Consider the following 25,462-nt stretch of genomic DNA (forward strand, 5'->3'; position numbering starts at 1 on the left):
TAACGTTCCTGATGTGATGATCGATTATCCGTTCCAATGCTTTCAGAAGAAAAAAACTTAAGCTGATAGGCCTAAAACTCTTGGCTTCTTCATAGCTTGAGCGCCCCCCTTTGGGAATAAATCTAACAGTTATTTCTCGCCATGCTTTCGAGATATACCTGGTAGCAAGACTGGAAAGCAAAATCTTTTTCAAGACATGTTTAAGAATATCAAATCCCTTTTGCAGTAGCACGGGAAGTATTCCATCTTTTCCGGGTGATTTGTATGGAGCAAAGCTGTCAACTGCCCACTTGACCGATTCAGTGGAAACCAATGTGCGTGCTAACGCCCACGAGTCCGAATCACCAGAATGAGATCTGTGAGCACTGTTCAGCTCCGGATCGATACAACCTGGAAAGTGTGTGTCGAAGAGACAATTAAGAACATCTTTTTCGTCTGTCACATAAACACCATCTCTGGTTTTTAAGAAGTTCATCTGAAAATCATTCGATTTGGAGAGAATTTTATTAAACCTGCTAGTCTTGTTCAGACTAGAGACATTAGTGCATAAGCTCTGCCAGCCAGCCCCTTCTGCAGATCTAAGACATTTCTTATATGCACTACGAGCTGACCTGAAAGCCCTGGAGTCATCACGCTGACACCGGTTCCAAGCTCTTCTCATGACTGTCTTCATTCTTTCAAGCTCAGCCCTCCACCAAGGGGTTCCGCTAGTCGATTTAACAGTACCAAGTGGACAAGCTTCTTCGTAGGATGCTAATATGAATGAGTTTGTCGTATCCACGACGTGATCTAAGTCGTCTAGTTGACTAATTGATGGAAAATATCCATGAAATTTTGTCGCCAAGTTTTCTAAAAAGAGGTCCCAGTTTGTAGAGTTAGGATTACGTTATGTTACCACATTGAAGGTGACATCAAAATGATCGAAAAATATATATTTATGATCGGATAGAGACGGTTCAGTTTCATTTGGAACCTGACAATTTCCCAGTTCATGCAAAATTCTATCAGAGCAAAGTGTTATGTCTAACACCTCCTCCCTCCCAGACCTCGCAAAAGTTGGTCGGTTTCCCACATTCAGAATATGGAGATTTGTACTACTTATGTATTCCATCAGTTCAGAGCCTCTCAGATTGATGTCCGAGCTGCCCCAAATGATGTGATGAGCATTCGCATCACTGCCGATAATGAGCGGAAGCCCATTTCTGCTACAATATGCTACAACGCTTTTGAAATCATCAGAAGGAGATGACTCGTTATGCGATAGATATGCTGAACAATATATATATTTTTTGTCTACGCTTCCGACAGTCAGTGTAACTGTGACAACACAGATATCGCGAGTAGAGAGCTCCGATATGAGACACGCGTCAATAGCCTTATATGCAAGAATGTAAGCACGAGGCATTTCACGTGGGTTATTCATGCCTATCTTGTTGTAAGCAATGCAGGCAGTGTTAAGTAACTTTCCAAAATAGAAGTTTCCTTTATGGAAATACGATTCTTGAACCAATGCTATGGAAGCTTTACCTACCTGCATGAGTCGAGATAAATTCATAGTTGCTGTACGTTTATACTGGAGATTGATTTGTGCTATTCTAACCATTGTTGATTAGAGAACTGTACATTTCATTTGGAACATAAATTGCACAACAACTAGAGGACACCAAGCGAGTTGGAATGTTAACGCATATAGCGATCCATATCAGGTTTAAATGGGACATGATCATTTAATTCCCACGATTTGCGAAGAAAATAATGGTCCACTGTGTCAGAGATTCGCATAACACAGTAAGGGCAAAACCCAAAATGCTCCGTGCGCGACTGGCATATTTTAGACCCTCCAGTCCTTAAGTCCTCGGCACGGAACTACACCTTGACTACTTTCAGTCTCCTCCTACGACATGGGAGCAGGACCACAGTGGCTCAATTCTAGGCCGGATACCACACGGCCTCTGGGCAGGTTCATCTGTACACATCGAAATTTGATAATAGAAACTCAGCAAAACTTCACCGAACTACCATCAGCCGAGAGTCTCAGCATACCCCCAGCCAACAAAAATTCGGCAAAATTAAGCGGATCATCGGTGAAAAAAAACTTCGGTGCGTAGAGTGAATGTTCCGCTGCGTACTGCAGCATACTGGGAAGTTCGCCCAACTCTTCCCAGGCTCCGTTCGCCATTGAGAATATTTTAAACCCCCTCAACAATTTTACCCATAGCACGGGCCACATGACACAATGGAATTGGGGTTCCCTGTTTGGTGGATTTTTACCACTGGAACAGGTAGTCCGTAGTGTAATTCTTAGCCGGTTGAAACAACCACTACCGACACTACACGGCTTATCTAGGCTGTTCGGAGAAAGAAGCTGACATTGAAGGACAACTTCCATAGATGGGCGAACAGCCAAACACCTCTATGTGTTTTTAGGTGTCCAGGTTTTTTTTCGCGAACAAGCCTTAGCGTACTTTCGGCTTTTGAGATTCGACCGAACCAGTGCTGGAGATGGGGAAGTGGCAACTGCGGTGAGGTGTTTGCTACCAAACATCAAACTTAACTGCACCGAAGCAATTGGAGTCGAGGTTAGTACTTCGCTTGGCCCTAGCATCAATGATGCTGTCCAAAACAAACCAGCATCCGGGATGGTTCCTAGGCCTTATTATAAAGCGACGTAGTTAACTGATCCGGAGTACATGATCGCAGGAGATCTTAACACCCGGCACGAGCATTCATGCCGACGATTTCGAATCCGGCCATCAACATTCTAGATCGGGGGTCAATTACATAATGGATATCCTCTTCATCAATATCACCACTGATGATCGGTTGTCTTCAGCGAGTTGTCATCAAACAGCCGAAACATTCCAACATCAGAATCGGCGAAATTGCCATCGTGCCAACTGGAAGATGTTTCAGCGAATTCAGTCCATCAATGCCGATATACCAGTCGGTTGGTAAATAACTCTTATTTCGAGCACAGCCATCAATATGGAGCAGTCACAGAACAGAAATTGTAAATATAAGCTCAAGTTGACTGTAATATCATCATTTTTTTTTATTCAAAACGGATTTTTTTCGGAAGACTTTGTGTAATCAGTTGACGCTCGGTGTATGAAGGCAACAATTTTTCCTGGAGACCGACTGCAAGCGGTTCGCTGGTCCTAAGGGCCATGGACAAGCACTCCAGCACCGCAAGGGTGTGGTAATGGGCACATAAATAGTGTGGTTATGGTGTGCTTCTATTGAGATGCCTTCGAGGGTTCGTTCTTGACTGATTTGGGTCGTGTTGGTTGTTGGTGGAGATTTGCTGGAAGAGACTTTCGGTTTATGGTAACTTCTCTATTAAGGTGTCTTCGAGTGTCCGGTCTTGGCTGGACTGGGCCGTGGGAGACCTCTCCAGCACCAGGTGGGGGTGTGGCAGAGGACCCACAGGAGGTTGTGTTCCTCTAGGGGTGGGATTGATTGTAGTTGACTGGTGAGGACCGCGGAAAACCGCTCCATCAGCCGGTGAAGGTGCAGCAGAGGGCCCACGTTTGGTCTGGTTGATTCAGATGCGGTCATACAGGCGGGCGTCCTTTCAACATAGAAAAAGTACTTCTTCCCGGATCGGGTCGTTGGACAGCACGTTTCGGATTACATTTATCAGATCATACTATCGCCGGAGGTCCTCACGTTTCCAGCAGTTACATAGGAGGCGTTCAACAGAGAGTCGGGTGTTGCATGTGGTACGGTGTTGGTTCCCTAGAGATGGTGTGGGCGTGAGTAACTCTCGTGTGTCCCACCCGGAGTAGGAAGAGTATTCGGTGTTCTTTCAAACTGGCTCGGCCAGACTAGCAACCGGTAGATCCCTTGACCTTCTGTTTGTGACCTCGAAATATCCGCCAGTGGTTAGTGAATTTGTTCCGCAGGTTCATGTTGAATTCTCTGTATACGTCGATTGGATCAGGGATCAGGGATCCAGCGCAATGTGATCAGTGGGTATCGGTGAGACTCGATGGCCTGTACGAATATGTGGGTTGAAGTTCCTGATGCGATAGCCTGTAGAACTGACAAGGAGTCGGTTAAAATTACGGTTGGTCGTCTGCGTCTGTTTTAGTCATTGCCACTGCGATGGCTGCAGCTTCCGCTATGAGGATTGAGCAAGAGGGTGGGAGGCGGAAGGAGAGCCCGTTCCCCAGTCCGCTAGGACCCGCTCCGACGCCGTCGTCAGCCTTGGAATCGTCGGTGAATAATTTAATGTGTTGTTGGTATTTCCGGTTGATGAGTTGACTATATTTTGGTATGATACTGATCCCTTTATTGTACGGGTGAGGGTCGTGCCAGGCTCGTGATCTTATGAGATGTAGTCGGGCGATGGTTGGGAGCGGTTTGTTGGTGAATTCCAGGTGGATGTTGGCTGCGACGGTGAAGAGGTGGTATTCGTCACACGCTGTCCCCTTGAGAAAATTTAGTGCCTGTTTGAGGGTTACCCTGGCTACTTCCCAGCAGCAATGGAGTACTCCGGCCTGGACACAGAGGCTGCTTCGGCAGGGGTGCTTGGTAGTAGTCCGAAGTCTAACCGCACCGCTCCGTGCTTTAATGCCCCGAGGATGGTGTCTACGTTTCGGCACGTGAGTTCGAAAATTTTGCTGTTTATTAGGGATCGTCAGTTGTTGAGAGCCTTTCTATGGTTTTTTTGGGTGACGAGAGCGGACCAGCCAACATTCTTTTTGTACAGTTGCTATCGGTTTCGCCATTTGGTAGCGGTAGCATTCCGCCATACTTCGAGGAAAGATAAGTAACTACATTTTGGCTGTACTGTCGTCTGACTCCTCTTACAAATTCTTATATTTCCTGAAATTTTTTTCTCTTCAGCTATTCACTTTGCGCCGGGTCTAAGACCATGCATAAATAAACCCACCTGAAAAAGACTTATCAATACTGACACAGGAATATTCAGCCGCGACACCATTGTGATCTACAGCCTAGAGCAAACAAAAAACATTACTTCCGACATGTATTTTATAAACGATTGCCGTGTCTACATTCCCGTCAACTAAGTAGAGATCAACGGCGTGATTACCGACTAGCATGTTATTGTGCATTCTAAATGTTGTTTACTAATAAGCAATTTAAATAGATTTTTGGATGCTGATTAATAGTCAAGCATACAAATGCTAATGCACTCTTTTGCAGAAAACCTGAACAGAGCTGCACCAGTCACCACGACAAAATATTATGATCTCTTGGCTTAGCAAGAGTGTGACTTAGCGCTGGACGGAGTGGTTTTAGGCTGGGTACCGTCCACCTTGTTTACGTCGCTTGGCTCGTTAGGCCGAATGGGTCATTAGGCCGTATGTACCATTGGGCTGAATCTCATTAGATTAAAAGCATCGTTAGCTAATTAGTGTCATATGGTATGCTTTTCAAAGCATGATGTACTTCAGTGCTGTAGTGCTTATCATATAATTCATGTTATGCAATTGTGAAAACAAATTAAACGTTCACTTTGCCTTCTTTAAAATATTGCCTTGGATTGCTTTATATTCAGTTAGGGTCTAAGTAAGACGCGGTAGTGACGTCAGACTGCCGACTGATGCAATGGACGGCCTGCGAATTGATAAACTTTAAATATTCGATCATTCCTGATCTGTATGCTTTTGTTGGATTCAAGATCTATTAGTAAAAATATCATAAATATATTTTTTCTTCTAATGAGCAGGAACTGTTCTTCTCATTTTTTAACGTCTTTTAGATTATTTTAAATAATCGCTCCCGTATAGCATTATTAAATTGGATTCCTTAACGGAAATGTTCGTATATTCGACCCATAAAAAAAATAGTTGCATAAATCCGTCAATGGGACATAGAAATAATAAACCATTATATTTGACTCGTTTTTAACAGAAAATATCGAAAACGAGAGCAAATAGATTGAGATTTTCTGCATTAAATAACACACTTTTATCTGGTATAACAATGTTTAGTGGGATATGCATTTTGAAACTTAAATGTAATCGTCTATTCCCGCACCCTTAAGAGAATCAAACTAAAATGTTTCTCTTTCAAAACACATTGAAAGAAAATGAAATAGGTCTTTTGAAGACCTCCTTTAATCTAGAATTTTGATTTAACCATCATTTTAGTTTAGTTAGTGTTTCAAAACCTAATTTCAACACTTGTTACCACACCAATGCTAATGCGGCCCATACACGGTATGATTGGTCGTACGACCGATTCGCCACACACGGTTGTAGTTGCAGTACGATAAGTCGTCCAACCAGTTTGATGTTTTTTCTTTCTCCTCAAGAAAAGTAATGCAATCACTATGAAAATCGACTTCTTAACCAAGGCCCGACGGGCCGAGTCTCGCATACCACTCGACTCAGTTCGCCGAGTTCGGCTAATGTCTGTGTGTGCGTGTATTTGAGAGTGTATGTGTGCATGTACGACCGACAATCTATCATTGTAATATGGGGCCAAAAAACTGAATAAAATTAGTATTATTTGGTATTTATAATTCATGGAAAGCATAAATAATTGATCTTGAGCACTTTTGCATAAAAATCTACCTAACAGTGTGAAATTTTTTTCTTCTGATGTTTCTTTAAAACCCAATATTATTGAAACTATTATGATTGGTGGCAATAGTTTCATTTGTTGAGACCATTTTCTAACTGATTTTGTTTTATTTATCTTGGTATTGGGGACAACACATAAAGTACAGGGTGCGCCAGCTGGATGTTTCCTTTTTCAACATTGAACAACTCCGTGATTTTTCAGCCGATTTTCACAAGTAAACAAGGTTTTTAGGATTATGCCATTTATTATAAACCAGGTTTAGAATACAACGTCGACCAAATGACCACCTCTATTTGGTACACAAAAAGCAGCTCTTTTGCATGATAATGGACAGCATTTCGGGCTTAATCACAGCAATTTCAGCTCGTATATTGGCTCTGAGTTCGTCAAGGTTCTTAGGTTTGCTAGAATAAACTTTGCTTTTCAAATAACCCCACACAAAAAAGTCTGGTACCGTTAAATCCGGAGAACGAGGAGGCCATTCCAAATCACCATTTATTGAGAAAACGCGTTCTATGAATGTGCTCTGCAAGAACTTGATTGTAGCGACTGCGGTGTGGCAAAGTACCCCGTCTTGTAAAAAATAGAAGTTTTTCAGACTTTTTTGCTGCATTTGTGGACAAAGTGCGCCAAAATCAAAGGTAGCGAGTGCCGTCGATGGTCTCTCCTTCTTTGAAAAAATAAGCACCGATGATTATTTTGCAGCACACTCCGGCCCAAACAGTTACTTTCTGGCCATGCAGCGGTATTTGATGTATAACGTGTGGGTTGTGTATTCCAAATTCTACAATTTTGTTTATTTTTTGTTCTACCGGAAAGGGTGAAGTGAGCTTATTTCATCATTAAAATTTTGTCCCAAAACACACGCACAGTTTTCAGTATTGAACGTTCGTTTTCAATGTAAAGCGCTACGATTTCAGCGCGTTCTTTTGGTGTAAATCGACTCATAGCTAAAATGACACTAAATGACGTTTCAGAACCGGCTGGAAAATAACGGAGTTGTTCAATGTTGAAATTTGATACATCCAGATGGCGCACTCTGTATTGCTGACCATTCTAAACTTTCGTTTGTTATTTTTCTTAACGAAAAAAGTAGTATTTTTCCTTCCCCTAGGCTGACGGGTTTGACGGTATTGCAAACATCATTTGTACATCAGTTTTAAAGACACTCTGACAGAAAACTGCTTTAAGACGGTTATTGCATTACGCTCGATAGTGTTGCATCGAGAAAACCGAGAGAGCCTTTTTCCCTTTCTCCTATAGAAAGGTTATGCAATCACTCTGAACATCGCCAACTTAATTCCGTTCGAATTTCTATATATTGAAGACGAAACCACCCCCCGACCCTCACTACGCCCTATTCCTCAACTACCTACGCCCATGAAATGGAACTGAGGTTTTTGAATAATTCATCCAAAAGTACCAATGTGGGTCGTCAAACGGTGGGATAACAAAATTCTCACAAGTTTCCTATCTCATGCCTCCACGCGAGTCTAAGTCTATTGATGACATTTGGTCCTTAGACCGGCGACGACTGGGTGCTATCAGCCTTCTGCCGATAGTAACAGAATGAGAGGGTGCGAACAGATCTAGTCGGGAAAATATTGCCGTAAAAATGAATAGTTGATCGGAAATTAGCCCCAATACGAATAATCTGACTAGTATCTATGATCACGGGTCAATACGTATTGAAAATTCGCCGCGTCTGTTTTTATGAACCTAATTTCAAGCTCCGTTATTGCTAACAAGCCCGTGCATCAGGTTAACAATCCTTTATATTTACCTTCAGTGTTCGTTTTTATCACTCGTTTACTTGTATTCCACAAACAATCCGATATGGAAAATAAAAAATACTTTCCATGATTTATAACATCTCGCGCTATCTTTGCCTGTATAATGTGTTATCACTCGATAGTTTTCAAGTCAATAAATATATCGTAGAGAAGAAGTAACAAATTCCGTCTAAATACGGTTTCAATAAATAGTGATCCGGCCCATTACGCAGATAAGATTAGCTTACCTAAGCAATACTCCCACGGTCGGCTGTGTGGAGTTCAAATTGATTTTGTTTAGGGAACATAGGATACTCTCGGTAGCCGGCTGCCCAGAGTTGAAAAAGAACCAAAAACAAAACAAGATGTTTTCTTTTTCGAGTCATCGTGCACTCGAAGACTAACTGGAGCGAATCCAAGACCTGATACCCTTTCAAACTACCAACTCCGCGACACCTATGGAAGAGTCTGATGAATCGTCGTCCTTCCGTTAAGTAGGTGGAGCATCAACACTTCCTGTCTACCTTATCCTTTATCCTTCCCCGTGAACGATGGAGATGGGGGCGGCCGGCAATGATGGCTATCATGCTGTTGAGGTTTTAATATGGGTCGGATTGGTATGAATTCCTACTTACCATTTCCTAAGCAACTCTTATTAGATAATCAGCAGTCAAACATGATCGAATCAGTGTGCAATCCGCCAAAATCATCGTCACAATGCAACGCAACGTAACGCAACGCAAGTTGGCCTGCTCTTCTGCTAGAAAATGCAACACCAGTGCAATCCACTGCCCCAGGGTTTTTCAATGAAAAACCCCGTTAAAATCAACGATAATAAAAAAATGTTTGAAATTTGGTAATTTTTTTCTACACAACGTTGTTTTTAAAAATTACTGACGGAAGTTGAATCATAAAAATAATTACACTATAAATTTTACGAATGCCTCTTAAATTTATCGTTTCCAGAGTCCTATTGAAAATAGATTGAATCTGTAAAATATAATGAGGTTATCTTTACCTGATCTTCGCTGCGTGCTACTGCGCGTAACAGCTTCGGTACGAACTGGTTTGGAATCCGCTGATAGGGTGCTGGAATGCATGAAACGATTGGAGATGCCACTAACGTTCTCTGATTTCAAAAAAAGGAATATATCGTGAGTTCCACGGCTTGGCGCGATTTGTCGTAGATGGTAGCTGGTGTTTCGACAATGGCGCAACCCGAGGTTCTAGTCGACTACCCGCCTCTTTTTTCTTCGAAAAATAATCACTAGCCTTTCCTTGATCCGGATTCGTCAGAGGCAATGCAGATGATACATTACTAATATCTAATCGTGAATAAATAAATAAAATCAACAATAATTTTCAACAAACTGAGAACGAAAGGGAACTACTTACTTGAAATATCGGAAAATGCAAGACGCTTGATCGATCTATTTTCTAGTCCAACGGGCTCGACGTCAATTGAAAACCTGCCTGATTGCTCGGAATAGTTTGAGAAAGCGATAATTGTGTTTGATGCTACGAAAGAGGTCATGTTGGAATTTGTATCTGCCATTTCCACAAAGATTTCAGCGCCGCCAGTTATCGGTTCTATCGGTAGAGCATACATGGTGGTCATGGTCCGGATCTGGACGATAATTATTATCCTCCCTCTCGAGTTATGTAGCGGTATCTACAAAAAATACTGTATGATCGTTAACTTGCATATAAATAATTCTACTTACCCAGGAAATGCTGAAAACCAATCACTTTTTCCGCAGTTTTATCAAAAATGAAAATTTTTACTCGTGTTCACAATGGCGGAAGTTGATTTGATGCAAACCCGTTTTTTGCTACTTGCATCGATTTATTGTGTGCGTATCTGCGCCATCCGCGTTGCCGGTTAATTTGAGAGATACGGCAGTTCGTAATCAAAAGGGTTTAACCGCTATAATTATTAACCCATTCATGCCCATGTTGTTTGTGGACAACAACGTTTTTAAACAGCTATAACTTTTGATTGAGGCAAGATTTGCTCACAAAAACAAGTAAGGCTAATAAATGTGACTATTGCCTTTCATTTGAGTATTAACAGTTACAAGGATCAGATATAGAACTGAAGTTATTGCAATTAGTCTGATTGGATTCCGACGGAGCAGTGCTGCCAGGGACAGCTTACGTTGATGACGAAAAATGATTTTTTCATATATCTTCGTTATATTGCAATATTATTGAAAACTGATAAATCTTATCAATTTAGACTGTCTTCCGCTACGTTTTTCACGCAATTGGACTATTGTAAATATTCTTGGAGAATTGTATTGAGCATTGGAAGGTAAAAATTGAGCAGCTTCTAACACAGCGAGGGAAGCACCTATTTTTATGAAAAAAGACTTTTCGTGTTTCTTGACCCCACCGTTCTCAAGGAAAAATAGTTTTGAAACTCTACATGAACTAGAAAAAAGTTGGGCATGAAAGGGTTAACAAGGAAGTTTCGTCGTTTTGTAAAAATAATTCATAACACTTTAAATTATCGATTACCACAATTGAATGAAATTAGTACGTTTAATACAATGTTTTAAATTACCTGCAATAAAAATCCGCTTTGTTTACATTTTGTGACTTACGTCCATTTGAAAAAGTACTCGAGACTTGTTACCACACCAATGCCATATAAATCAAATCAAAGTAGGCTGACAGAAAAAAGTTTTCACTTCTCTTCCGGTTCACCTTTCGTTCAGAAGCCTCAAGTTATAGACGTGTCATTATGAGTGTGACTGATACCAGTTGGAAATTTTGAAAACTTCCCGCGGTGAAGATGTTCTTCTACATGCTGGGTACATTTATTACAAAAACAAACGTGTAAGTAACCCATGAAATATATTTTTAACACCACCGAAAAAAGAGCTTATCTGTTGTATAGATTGACGACCATTTTTATTGGGAGTACCGTGAGCGGAAACACTGCAAGAATAGCGACCAAATGTGTTAATCTCGAATTTTCACACCGCGATCAACACTGTCTCAGACCACAATCATGAACCGGACTCAATGGCTGTTGAAACTGTAAGGTTGCGGTGCAACATCAAGCGACGTACCGCTGAAGATGGTGGACCTCAAGCTAGGATTCTTCAAAAAACGGTAAGGGACCATTGCATTGGAGTTCAGCACTGTTTGAGTCAGAACGCCCAAAAGGAAAATGGCAAAGCATTCGCGTCCCAGATATGTCGCAGAACTAGCTTCACTCGATGAATTTCAATTTCCGGAAAATTTGAAGAATACATTGGATAGTGCTAGATTCTTCCACGGAAAAGTGACAGCCAGTAGTGGACAAGCAATGATTTTTTATCTTACCAGGATCTAAGAAGGGTGGCTATCGCACGACAATGAGTGGTAGATGCCATTTTTGAGACGGTACCTGGGTTCTTCAGGCAATTGTTTTCTGCCCATGCACGTGTTAGGCCCTGTCACACAAACACTATCCCGATGGTTTATGTCTTAATGACCAACAAGTCCAAGGCTCTGTACCAAAATGTCTTGGGAAAATTGGTCAAAGTGTCTAACAAGTTTGAAGTAGAATTGGCCTCCGAGCTGATCCTGACGGACTTTCGTAAAGAATAATGAGTAAGAATAAGTTTCCTAGGAATATTTCAAATTTTAGGTTGTAGAGAATTGATACTTGTTTATCGACAAAAATTTTGTTCCATTTTCAAATAACTTCCTACTTTAAAATCTCAAAGAGCATAAGATTCCAAGCGAACGAAAAACTAAAACGGTCACACTTTCCGTTTGCTCATTTCACTGCTAGACGAATTAAAAAAAAACCGAACCTAAACCGGTCCATCTCCATCAGCTAAGGTCAGGACCATATCATTCCGCGTAGTCACTGCCCGTCGTCCTGCTGAAAACGTGATCTGGATCCCAATCAATGATGGTGCACTGGAAACAATTATAGCAACGGATCCGTACCGCATTGGGTGGGTCAACGCAGGATCAAACCAGGACAGCTGCTGCTGCTGCTGGTACGTACCCCCATCACATCGCAACGCAGTTTGCAGTCGAAAGAAAGTGGAAAATTGGTCCCGTCATTCGTGACTTATTTCATGTGCCCAGCCGATGACGTTTCGGGCGACCGAAGGAGGCGGTGAAATTGGCGAGAAAAAATGACTGTGCTGGTGTTGCCACTCGTATTTTTCCGGTCGAGCTGGTTGGCACTTTTCTAATTGATTCAATTGTCTTTGATTTAATTTTTCCTGTAAAGGCGAGAGTTTTTCTTCGCTTTCTTTGGTCATACTTGTGAAACTCAGTTCAAAAGGTTAATTATTCAGAAGGTGGCACGAAAAGTTCTGAATTCACTTCTCGGTACGCTCTGTGTGTTTTTAGTTTTTCTTAACATCAAAGGTGCGGTATGTTTCTCAACTTGATATCTTTATTAAATTGGTTCACGCTTTTTCCTCTGAAATGAAAACATTTTCTTTGATTTAAATAATTTTTTGCGCTGCCTGTCAATGTTGAAAAAATCTGTTCGTCTATATAGAATGAACCGAGACGCTGAAATAAAGGAATCCAGACTCAAGCAAACAGCAAACTTTGTCGTTCCTCAAGTGTAAAAGGATCCCGAAACAAAAAATCGCATAAAGAAGTCACTTGTCGCTTCTAATACTTTTATTTAATTAAACGGCTATTAAGTTATAAATTCACTTTGTCTGAGCGACGGAAACAACGACCGTGTCGTTGTTTCATTAGACGCTTTTCCATCTTTTTTACCCCTTGCTTGTACAAAGTGCCCTGAAAGCCGGCACGCCTCCTGGAGCTCAGCCAGAGTTGAAAAATATGTTCGGAAACTTTTGTTCGCTGCCAGACGCGAACAGCGCACTTTTTCATTTTGGTCATAATATTCCACGATAAGAAAGTGCATAAAAATTAACCAGACAAGGCGGATCGGTGTTGGAAGAGTGTTGAATAATTTGTTTGATACGTAGCATAGCAACCGATCACGAAATCGGTGTGTTTACGAGTCCCTCGTTTAGCATAGCTTGCTTTGTCATAACAAACATCAGATTGTAGTTTTTCAGAGTTCCGATCGAAACCAGCAATTGCTTGTCACGTGTCAACTGCAATATCAAATTTTGTCCCTGTCTCTGGTGAGATAACCTCTTTAAAGTGCCGGTGCGACACTTTGTGACATGCTAAATAATCTTAACCAAATTTGTATTGTGCCATTTTCAGACCAACGTGCAACCAGTTTTCAATTATATTCTCCACTATCTCTCTCTTTCTCTCTCCCCTTTGGCAATCTGCCTGTCTGTGACTTTAAAACTATGGCAGATTACATCAAGTTCTTGTGTTAGGTGTTTCATTCGTTGTCCATTTAGATTCTGAGGCCAAGCATAGTTAGCCAACTTTTGAGAGCTGCTGTAATAACCACACAAAAAGGAGTTGAGTGTAGATTCTAGAAGACGCATTCGACTTTTTGCTCATCAGTACGGTCAAAGAGAATTAAGCTATTCGAATGAGTTCATTTAAGTTGGAAATTAAATTTAAATTTGCGCTCGGCAATGCTCTAGTATTTTCCCATTGCGAGTGTAGATAGATGTTTCTTTGTGATTCAGAAGTTGTGTTTCTTTCCATTGGCAAGTGGAGATTCAATTAGGACCTAATGCTGGCAGAAACTTACGGAGTGACGATTGAAGACAAAAGCTGATATTAGCTAGTTTTATTTGGCAAGGTGATTCAACTAGTGAACACCGTACCGATTTGAATGCCCGAATGTTTCGAATTATCTCAAATTCAAAAATTTGTTTGAAATGCTAAAAATAAAAATAAAATATGTTTATTGGACGACGCCATATAAATTATGAGTATCTCGAATAACTGAGTAGTAGGCTAGAAAAAATGTCATTGTTATTGTTTACTTTTTTCGGCATAAAACATCGATTTTTGCAAAAGCGTTTGTATCCTATTTTGTTTATTTGTATTAGTAAATCTTTCGGAATTGGGTGTTTATGTAGCACCTATGGATCAATATTTTTGACGAATGAAACAATTATCCGTGGTTCTTAGTGACTTACTTGCTGAATACTTTAAGTGATTTTCAGCAACCCTGAGTATTTTGGCACTTTAGGTCCGAACACAATGTCGGCTTAGCGATAATATGTCGGAGCTATCTGCTACGTACAAAAATCTGTTAGTACATGTTCCTGTCTAGCGGTAATTATGTTCATAAATTCGATGATCTGTGAACAACTTTTCTATCAATTCCAGTAATTGGAGTGGAGTGAAAGTTTAATAATTTCTTTGCAAAGATTCGATATTTCATAATTCCAGCAAATTTAAATTTCTGGGGATAGCCCCCCCCCCACACCCCTGTTAAAGTCCAGAATACCTACGTAAGTCAAAAAATTGGCTTGGATTGGGTTGACGATTTTAAGAGTTATTAAAAAATCCTTCTATATGAAAGGCAAAAAGCAAGTATTATGAAGATACGGGTATATGGGATTTTGCTATGTGACCGCACTAACTAACCTGTAGCTCCGGAACCGAAAATCAGATCGGGATTAAATTCAATAGCAATCAATTGAAGCATTGCAGCAATCATTTTAAATTTGAAAAATGGTGGTATGCTCTCCGGGGCATCAAGACCGTCTTAGGTGGCCAATGTGATCAAAGCGAGTTATATGGGGCTTTACTGTATGACAGGAACTCTCAATCAGTAACTCCGGAATGGGGTGTTGGATCAGAATTAAATTTAATAGCAATCTGTGCCTCTCATTTCAGACTAAGTTTGAGAAAATCGGTTCGGTGAAAAAGTCGATGTGCAGAGTGATTACATAACCTTTGTATAGGAGAAAATCAAAAAGGTTTATATGGGAAATTCACATGTGATCGAATTCGTTTACTCATATCTCCGTAACCAATACTTTCATTCAAATAAAATTCAGTAGTAATCAATGTGAATGCTATACCCATCATTTGAGACACTATAGACTAATATTGTGGGAAACAGGTGTGAATCTATCTTCGAGACTTGGCCATTTCCCCGGATCTTCCGGTAACCTCAATGGTTCTCAATGTGCTCAAAGAGACTTTGATTTGCAATAGGTGATCAGAACCAACAATTTCAAGCAATTTAGAGCTCATTTCACATAGTTTTGCATCATTTAGATACAATGATTATACCGGTTTATAGGGGATTTTCGCATGCGACCGCATCCTTCAACCCGTAACACAGGAGCTGGAATTCCGATTCCAATAGAATTTAAAAGCAGTCAATAGGGATGCTGTAGCTTTCATTTGCGACTAAATTTGAGAAAATCGAGTCAAACTACTTCTTAGAAGCAGATCTGAATTAAATTCAGGAACTTAGCCACCTTCTTGAATCTTCCGGTTCCACCGAAGGTGTCCAACGTGGTCAATGATTGGGCATCAGTTAACTGAAACTATAAATTGAAGCAATTTAGAAGAGTCGAATCGTATAAAAGACCGGACCTCGGTAAAACAGTAGATTTTCAGAGTAATTGCATAGCCTTTCTATAGGAGAAAGACAAAAAGTACTTCCTGGATATATTGTGACCTTGGAGCAAGCTATGCCAGCTTTAGGAATGTCATATGAACACAGAAGAGTAGATCTGTAAACATCTTCATAATATACGAAAAAGCGGCGAACTTGTGGAAAGTTTAGCGAATTGTAGGAAAGCTTTGAATACTTCTGCGAATTTCAGCGAAGTTTTACGAACTAAAACGAATAATATTCTGCAAACGTTAAGGAAGTTCAACGAATTTCAGAAAAGATTTGCGAACCACAGGGAAATAAAATGCAAGCTTCGGAGAAATTACGAATTTTAGATTTCCATTCTCATAACATTTGGTGAACAGAACGACAGTTTCGCGAACTTTGCAAAAGGTCTGCAAACTTCGAGAAAATTCTGAAATATATTGCGAACATCGGGGATATTATGAAAACTTCAGGAACTTTTGCGGACCTCGGTGAAATTGTGGAAAAGTGTCAGCGAACTTCAGGACATTTTAAGTAATCTTGATGCCCTTTAGGATTTCTAATGTATTCTATGAATTCCTTAGAACTGCGAGGAAGTTCTACGATTTTCTGTATATTTTCATTAATGTAAAAGATACTCTAGACCGCCGCTCACAAGCTTCACATTTCATGTCTCAACGTGAGTCTATTGATGACATTTGGTCGTTAGACCGACGTAGGCTGGGTGAAGATTGATCTTCTGCTGTAGCAGCAGCATGAGAGAGTGCCATCGAACGGAACTCTAAAACCATGCCGTAAAATTTATGCCTCAATCCAAGGTGTGACGCGACTCGTGCCGCGGGATAAATGCGGGGTTCAAAACTTCGAACCTCAGCCCAACGTCAAACTAAGACTGGTATTCGAAGTGATGACAAGTGACGGATTTTTTCAGCGGAAAATAAAAACTTTTATTTAATATGAGTAAAAAACTCCCTTAATTGAAAATTTATTTCAAAAACTCAACGTAGGGGTTAGGTACTTCTTACATAGAATGTGTATGCAAAGTTTGAAAGAAACACCAAAAATCATGTGTTTTTCCATGAAAAAATAACAGAATGTTATTGAAAGGATACATTATAGTACACAAAAGTTTTAGTCAACTCGCTTAACCCAAAGCTCCAAAAAAAATCGCACAAATGTGATTTTTTCTCTTGCTTAAACCTTTACCTCTCCATCCCCCCATCCCCCTTAACAATAGGTACCACAGAATAGCAAATATCAGAAATTGTGCATCTTTCTTCAACTTATTGCCACTTGGTCTAGTCTCCCCATAAAATCTTAATCAAGTCTCCCCAACATTAGTTCTTAAGTTCAATGTCATGCTAATTTTATAAATAACCAATCCAACATTCCGATTAATGTAGAATCATTTCACTATTTCATATGGATTGACATAATATTTGAGTTCTATTAAAATATTAATTACTCTAGTAGATATGTCCATACAAAGTTTGATAAAAAATTGTATCATTTATCGTAAATTCATGAATTACGGAATACTTTATATACAGAAAGGATTTTTCACTCCAAACTTTTAAAATTACCTGATGGATTCGAAACAAGTACAAAAATACCTTAAAAGTCCCCCCACGTTCCCCTATTTATTGAAAAGTTCTTAGTGAAAACAGTTCCAAATCTAAGATAAAAGACACTATCAATCCTAAAAATATGCTATCTGGTACAAGAAAAGCTATAGTGCATCGACGAATTGAATTTGATTATTATTATTAATTTATAAGTTGCAATTTTCTCTAGTTACAAAAACGAATATTCAAGAGTTCAAAGTATTTAGGGGTGTTTGAAAAGGCAACTAATTCTAGACTATACGTTTACAATGTGTAGAAGAGGCTAAATTGGAATGAGTAACAAAATACCTAAAAAAACCGTTTCACGAAACATTACACGCATTTGCTAATCAAATCGTGTTCCGCCGTGATGGAGGATGAAACCAATGTGAAGTGTGAAATCCAAGTTCACCGTTCCAAAGAATGTCCGAACAAAGTGAATGTCGAAATTTGCTTTAAATCTTCTGATCAGAAAGGCGATTTGTGAATGCGGAAAATAGGTTCAACTCCTATTTTCATGATCAAGCGTCTTGCTACTATTACTAGTTCTGTGACTTCACCTGTAGTTTGCGTTAACTCAACTTTGTGAAATTTTCAATTTAACTGACACTGATCATATCGTAAACATAAAAATTATGAGAAATGCACATGTTTTTTCGTTTGACTCTCACGAGAAATGGGTTAAAGACTATCTTCGACAATATTATCAGACAACTGAAAATAACTATTTATTTATCTATTTAAGTAGATCATTTCACAGATCCTATTTTTTTTAATGGAAATTGATTCTTTTTATATCATTGGACTTACGAATTAAAAATATCGTAGACTGGTTTTTCTAGTTAGGGTGAATTCCTAGATTCCTGAAACTGTGGTAAAAGTCAAAATGCGGAGTGTGTGCAAAAAACTACTGATTTCACTACAAAGCAAGAAAAGAACCGTATAGCTTTAATGACTTTCAGTAATATTGCATTGACTAGCTAGCTTACGGGGGTTTTCTACTCGCGAGGCCTAAAATTGAGCACTTTTTTGTGAATAAATTGTAAAGCATCTACTCAATGGATTTAGAAACTTTTTTTATATTGAAGATACATGTTTTGACTTTTCAATTTTACTTTTGAAGACCGAAAGAAAAATCTTTCGCTATCTTGAAACTTTATTGATGACATTGCGAAATATATATTACCACGATGTTTTTTTTTATTCATTTCGTTTATTTGATAGGCACAAATGCGTTAGCTTGGCGGTGCCAAATTCTTTTGTTTTTACATTTTGGATATCTTAAAACAAGGAGGTTACAATGTTGAAATATTTTTTTTACACAAGAATAAAAGTTTACAGCTATCTTAAGACTAGAAATAAGATTCAATATACAAGAGAGGGCCAAAAGATTTTTTTTATGAAAAATTTTAAAACAAGGGATTCAGTTTGATATACAAGAGGGGGAATAATAGTATTTTACGAAATATTTTACAGTTATCTTAAAACTAACAATATGATTTAGAACATAAAAGGGGGAACAAATATTTATGAGAAATTTCACAGATATCATAAAACTAGGGATACAATTCTATTTACAAGATGGAGGACAAGAGTTTCAATAAAGAGTAAAAATTACAGCTATCTTAAAACTAGGAATACAGAATACAAATTTGATTTTTTTAACGAAGACTTATGCTTGGTCAAGATATTCAGAGGGGGGGACTTATTTCCACATCAGTGTAGCAGCAGTTGTATCAAGGACAGGGGAGAGAAGGCATATATGGTGACAGGGAAAGAAGAGCAAAACTTGCAACTTTTCGCGCAAACGGTAGATCAGCGAAACAAATTTGCGCCTCAGTCTAGTAAGTCGTCGAGTACCGGATTGGCGGATGGTATTCTTCGGACCCGCGGGGAATCCTTCAAAAGTCATCGGACCTCGAGTCGCTCTCGCTTCAGTTTCCTTCTATGCAGGCGTAGTGGTAAAGGCGACGACGGTTACATAGTGGCACTCTGGAGCTGATCGGTTCCACAAGGCAAGAGGAAATTTCTAAAAAGAGGGGCTAAATGCATTACTACTGTGATTTAATCTATTAATGGAAAGCACCCAGAATTTAATCTACCGAGGGAAAATACTCAGTGACTGTTCACTAATCGAAAAAAAATCACTTAATACTGATTACTGAAACTTCTAATTTACGTATTTACATTTTGATAAATGTAACATTGATGACTCCACCAAAATAACTAGAAACTGCAAATGCGGGTGAGCCTAATAATTTCGGCATCACTTGCTTCCGACACATTGGCACTTGCTTCGCCTTTACCGAAGAGGTTTTCTTTTAAAGTTGTCTGTGGTTGAGTGGTAAGCGTGACCGCCACCCATCCCAGTTGGTCTGGGATCACTTTTCCTTTGGAAGGGAAGTAAACCCGTTGGTCCCCGGTCCATGAGTTGATGGGTCGATATCTAGTCCAGATAGTGAAGTCACCTCTATGGTGAATAATTGCAGCCCTATACTTACTAAAAAATATCCTCCTCCCGCGAAACTTGTGGAGTGGGCAGTAGTATATACGGCCTCTAGTAAAAGCAAGTATCGAACTAACATCCCTTCCCTTTCCTTCCGCGATCTGCGTTCGGTCCTGGCCGGCGCCGGTATTGATCAATAGACACTCTAGGATTATCAGGAGTTGCACATTGAAAGATGTTCCGCTACTCCCAAGCCTAATTATTATCTACTGATTCCCTGTGCAACTTCAGCTAGTCCAGATCGAAGACGGAGTAGCAGCATAGGGGTGGTCGCACAAGCTCAAGCTACAGCAAATTATCCGTTTCCTATGAAACTTTTACAAAACTTAAAACTTTCGACAATACGTTAAACAAATATGTTGACACTAATCTGCTCAGTAATTGGTTTGTTTTTAAATAGAATTAATTAGCTCTTGATTTTGAGATGTATGACTTCTTGAAGAAAGTTGTAATGTTTGTCTAATAACAGGTTTGTTTTAACACTATTTAGGAATTGGTTTCAACGCATCAAAGTTGTATGGATAATGAAGACGAAAATTTCGTTGTATTCAAACCGAAATGAGAAGGTCCGAGCGCAATTCTGAAAGCACTCGTGTTAAGTATATAGAAAAGATTGAAAAGGTACTCTTGAGTCGATTTCGATTGTTTGTTTCCTCTCTTTTCTCTCTGATTTAAGATTATCTCTCATTTTATTCCATGACGAGCAAAAACAGTACGAAAGACTGTCACATACTGGAAATATGCAATCGAAGCATTTATCCCAACTTATTAGTATATAGATTCAACCAGTCACAACATTTTAGTCGCTCTTCGTGATTGCTTATTGATGTCTGTTCGCTGTATTGTCACGTCATTTTCAAACTTACACGAACAGTAATTGGAAACCATAGAAAACGACTGAAGTGCTGCTGCTTGTTGTAACATTAAGTGTATCGTGTGAACTTAGCCTAATAGAAAAAATTGAAAGTGAACATAATCTATTAATTTTTTGTTTGAACGACTAATATGTGATTTAGTAGCAATTGGTGTCTAATTAAAAGAGAAAACCGAAATCATTATTTTTAGTTCTATTGCCACTGTGTAGGTTTCAACATATTAGCAAAGGTAATAATACACGAGTGTATTATGTTTTATGTTTTACCACTTTTCGACCTGTCTACATTAAACGATTTTTTCTGTTACACGTTTGTTAAAGATATCACGGTTTTGCGAAGTAACAGTGTATTATTACGGATCGAATTGCTCGTAAAAATGAAATGAAGTGTCAATAAAAATGATATTGCGTTAAAATGAATACTACTAAGAGTACAGTGTCCAGTGCAACATGGAACATTGTAAGTTTTGGAAAAAATCGCTGAAAAAAGGTATTAACTAAAAAAGCAGCATGACTTCAAAACAAATGGATTTGATGATTAATCATAGCAGCCCTGTTTGAATAGCTCCATCATTATACAAGTGTAAACTAGACATGCCACTCATCGCTCGCGTATAGCAGATTCAGCTATTCAAACAGGGCTGCTATGATTAATCATCAAATCTACTTGTTTTGAAGTCATTATGCTACATTAGTCAATAACTATTCTCAGCGAATTTTTACAGAATTGCAACGTTCCACGAATATGTTAAGTTGAAAAATAACGTTAGAAATATACAGGGAGGTGATTATTTGATTGGTGAAGTGACTTTTAAAGAATTTATTTTCAATGTTAATTGTTTTTCTGTTCTAATTTCCATATAAACTTTGAAATTTTTGGAGGATCCGTAGACACAACCCATCGGTACCAAAATTTGCACGATGACTAAGGGCCCTAAAAGGAATCAGTAGAGCCTGGTTGAGATAATAGTCAAAAATTGAACCAGTCTAGTGTGCACTGACCTACTACAGAAATTCAAAATTGTGTGCAATTCGGATACTTATTATTTAAATAACAAACGGAGCCGTGGGTCTTTTATATATGTACTAGGGCATCGCAAAAAAAAAATTTGTATTCTCAAAAGCCCCTCCTCTCATATTGTGACGAATGTCAAAGTAAGCTCAGATTCCAAATTTCACATTCTAGACTCCAGCCCACTTTGCTTGAAATTTTTGAAATTGGTCCTATGGGTAAATATGGAGGAAAAATATATGAAATGCTATAACTTTTGAAGTAGCAATTAGAAAATTACAATGCATACCTCTTTTTAAAGGAAGTAATCTTAGTATTTGAATGGAGATATTGCTGTTTCTAGAAAAATACAGGAAAGTGGGGTACTGGGTCAATTTGACCCCAAAATCCCCTATTTTTAATACTTTTTCTTCTCTGTGATGCAAATCATACATATTTTGCAGTTTTCTTAATGTGAAAAAATCTCACAAATCGAACGGAACCTTCTTGACCTTTGTCCGAATACGAGGGGTTTTTGTCATTCATATTAAGTTTTATCATTTTCTCGTGCATATATCTCTATTATTCTTCAATAGATTTTCATAAAATGTATCTCGTTGAACGTGGAAAATTCTTAGGAATACAACAAAAATATATTCGTTAGTGGTAAAATGGTTTAACTGAGAATTTGGATACACTAATAGTCAACCGATTCGAGTACACTAGATGCAAAATTCATCGTCGCAGTAGTTCGTCGTTCCAATTCAGATCGCACAATAAGAAACAGTTTAAGGTTATCTGCATAGATAAGTTTGCATCCTGGTGGAAGGACATTACAAACGTCATTGAAGAAAAAGGAGAACAGCAAGCGTCCATGATTACTACCCTGGGGCACATCTAATAAATTTATAAAGTTATTTGACTCGACATTTTCTAGTTTGACAGCTAAGGTACGGCCTACAGGGTATGATTTGAGCCATTTAGTGAAGTTGAGAGAGGCACCCAATCTTTCTATCTTCGCCCGAGTGATTAACACGATCAAACGCTGCTTTGGGATCTGTATAAATAGTGTCCACTTGTGCTCTGCATTCAATAGTTTCAATACAATGTGACGTGAACTGTGCTTAATTAGTGGATATGGATGCCTGGGAAGAATCCGTGTTGATCTGTCAATTTATATATATATATATATATATATATATATATATATATATATATATATATATATATATATATATATATATATATATATATATATATATATATATATATATATATATATATATATATATATATATATATATATATATATATATATATATATATATATATATATATATATATATATATATATATATATATATATATATATATATATATATATATATATATATATATATATATATATATATATATATATGGTTTTTGTGTTAGTGTTTCGGATTCTCCTCGTCAGTAACTAGCACCAACTGGGTGTCTAGTTAGACGATGTATCTAAACTAGTACCCAAATTAGCACTAGTTAGACACTAAACACTAAAACTAAAACCATACTTTATGTAAGGTATTGTGTCCTTATGCACAAAAAATTGGCATAGTCCAAAATTTTCCCATTTGTGAATTTGCATAATTCCAGGCGTTTGGGTCTTCAAACCATAAGACAGTTTCGGTTTATATTCCTCGTCGGCAAACAGAACTTCTGTGTTTACTATCGAGACATCACTCGGTATAAACCAGTTGTTTAGTGTTCACGCAAGACGTGTAACTTTTTGTATTTTAGTGTCTAACTAGTGCTAATTTGGGTACTAGTTTAGATACATCGTCTAACTAGACACCCAGTTGGTGCTAGTTACTGACGAGGAGAATCCGAAACACTAAAACAAAAACCATATTTTCTGGGTGATTTTTTAGAATTTAAAAATTTTCTAAGATTTTGTCCGACATAAGAAAATACACAATTTTTCTATAGAGTTATCAAAAGTTTTCGTACCAAAAAAACGCTTCTTTTGCGGACTTGTTTTCGGCCGCACAATAACAAAATCATCATTGCTCAAAATAGCTGATTTTTGGAAGCTGTTTGTAGTCCAATTTTGCGTATATTTCGTTGTCCATAAGGAATATGGTTGAAACATTTTGCTGCTTTGAAGAATATTTAGAACTATACTGCGCCTTGATTGACCATATCCACGCCAGTAAGTCTTGGATTGATAAAAAAGCGTAAACTTTAGTATATTTCTTCATCTTCTAAAATGAGATCTAAAATAATATTTTTTGCACCATTATTTCAAGAAAATTATTCTATTATCAAAGTTTCAATGATTGAAACATTTCCGTTCTCGTAATAACATTTAAACATTGAACTTTTATCGATTGGAACATATCATTTGGTGAAGTCAACCGGCACTCAATATACTGTACCAGACAATTTAGATGGAGCAGCCATCAGCACGATTCTCTGTCCCACAAATCATAATAAAACTATCAATTTAAACTTTTTATTTCGCAACTCTCGAAACTCGTTCCCTCCCTTTCGGTTAATACCGCCCCTATCCAAAGTCTCTATCTGCCCCCTGGTATATGGTTCATCTGTCCCTCCGATGTGTGTCACACTGCAACGACGGGTTTCCTTCCGAATTGACATGCACGAAAGTTGGAGGGAACACACACACACACACACACACACAGCACAAGTTTTCACATTTTTACACTCGCCGGGCAATAAAAGGAATGGATGAGGAGTTTGTGTCATGAGCACCACTTTTCAACATGTACTATGCAGGCTAGCCGAAGGGAAAATTGGCAGTTGGGAAAAACCGCATAAAACATTTTTCCAGCTCATTGACTCGGGATTTTCCTGGACTGCTTGTCTAACCCACCACCACTACCACCGGCGGTGCTCCAAAATATGTTGCCGTTTCTTTTTATTTCCGCCTGGGGAGCGACCGGGAAAGCAAATCTGAGTAGACGCCCGGTGACTAGTGGTTAATAAATTATTCAAAACTATATTTCTCCGTTGCGGCTGCTGCTGCTGCTGGACCAATTCTGGTAGATGTTGAAGTAGCTCATTTTGGGGAGCTCACCGCCATTTATTTGGATGCGGTTTTCGGTCATACGATATCCTCTTTGCTTCATTTCGTACAGTTTCGATACGAATTGCGGATACTTAGGAAACGTTTGTTAAATATTTATCTACCACTGAGAGCGATCGTTTTTTCTGCAAATTTTCATTGGATTCATAAACATGCCGGTTGTCACGGTAAAGATAGATACGTCTACCTTTATCAGGACACATGATAGTGAACTCGGGTGATTCGTAGTTATTCTGCCTAAGCTCGACCCTCATTATCAGAAGGCAAAAATTAAGCCCGCATGATATTAAGCCTGTTCTAATGACCCTGCCACTTCTAGCTTTCCGATCTGTTTACTTCCCATCCTTGCTCTCACTTGAGTACTATGGCTCTAAGTTTCATAACTTTCCCTACCCAGTAATCTCTAGCTAATTGAATGTCGTTAAAACGTAAAAAAAAATCATAAACAAGAATGAAAAATTCTAAACATCTGGATAACTATAGTATTTATAGTTTTTTTCTAGTCTACTATTTTGGTTATTCAAGCACTATCATTTGCTCGAAGAAGTGATATGAATAGTCCATAAACCACCATCTTCTATTTTCAAATATTTGA

This window comes from Topomyia yanbarensis, chromosome 2 (genome assembly GCF_030247195.1).
Source record: "Topomyia yanbarensis strain Yona2022 chromosome 2, ASM3024719v1, whole genome shotgun sequence".
Classification (NCBI taxonomy): Eukaryota; Metazoa; Arthropoda; class Insecta; order Diptera; family Culicidae; genus Topomyia; species Topomyia yanbarensis.